Genomic DNA, 1,136 nt, shown 5'->3' on the forward strand with positions numbered 1-1,136 from the left:
TTGGTCTAATCTAGGCCATCTGGCAGTCCATGCTTCATTGAACCAACCAAATAAAGAATTAGATCCTCTCTTGGCCTCTCTTGCAGAGACACTGAAAGAAGAGTGTGCTTAGAGATCCCATATCCAGAAACTCAGACAGTCTAATATTACATTTCTTGCACCAGTATCCCACACCCTTAGGAACCATTCCCAGGGATATTCCCCAGGCTTCTGCTTGTAGGTATTTGAAAATTTGAGCAGATCTTTGTGAGTATAGCGTGCTTCTTCTTGGGTAATCATCTCAACCTCACCTTTAGGAGCTTTCTGAGACTTAATTTTAGTTACCGGTCTAGCGGAAATAATGGGTGGTAAGGGTGTTCCCTGGGTGCTCTCAGCAATATCTTGTAAGGCATCTCCCTCAGGCAATGCCACCAATGCAGCCCCACCTGGCATTTCAGCTTGAACCATTTGGCTAATCTGCTCAGATATAGGTTGTTTTATTGATAGTATAAATACCCTCAGCTGGAAGGGGTGGATCTATTGACTGGGGTGGGTCAATTATTTCTAGGGGCTCAATAGCTTCCTTTTCTGGATCATCAACCCATATGTTCCCATCCCATGTTTCAGGGTCCCAACTTTTTCCTATCAATGCCCTCATTTTGGTATCAGACACTGCTCTAGATCTGCAATTCAGCTGTTGCTGTAATTCAGCCACTTGCCTAATGAGACTCTGGACCTGGTTCTCAGCAATGTCAGCTCTATTACTAGAGGAGAGAAGGTTTTCCTCTGTAGCACGGAAGCTTTTAAATCTGTTAGTCTGCACCTGAGGCGCACCTTTGAGGCTCTGAGACCATCCCTCTCCTTAATCACACTTTCCATTGTAAGAAGGACCAGCCAACCAGCTTCCCTCTACTTGTCATCCTGAAAAAACTCCTGGAAAATATCAAAGATACGATCACTCAGAGCCTCTCCTTTAACCAGCACCTCATCTATCAGTGGTGCTACTGTAGATATTAGCGTTGCTTTTTCACACCATGGATAATTATACATATATAGGTTTATATTTATATAGACATAGATAGATAGGTATAGATATTGATATATAGATAAAGATAACATAAGAAATAAAGTTAATTAATCTATAAAGCAGTTCAAAC

Source organism: Echinops telfairi, unplaced genomic scaffold (genome assembly GCF_000313985.2).
Source record: "Echinops telfairi isolate 266 unplaced genomic scaffold, ASM31398v2 ScPeMD7_18;HRSCAF=68, whole genome shotgun sequence".
In the NCBI taxonomy this organism is placed as follows: Eukaryota; Metazoa; Chordata; class Mammalia; order Afrosoricida; family Tenrecidae; genus Echinops; species Echinops telfairi.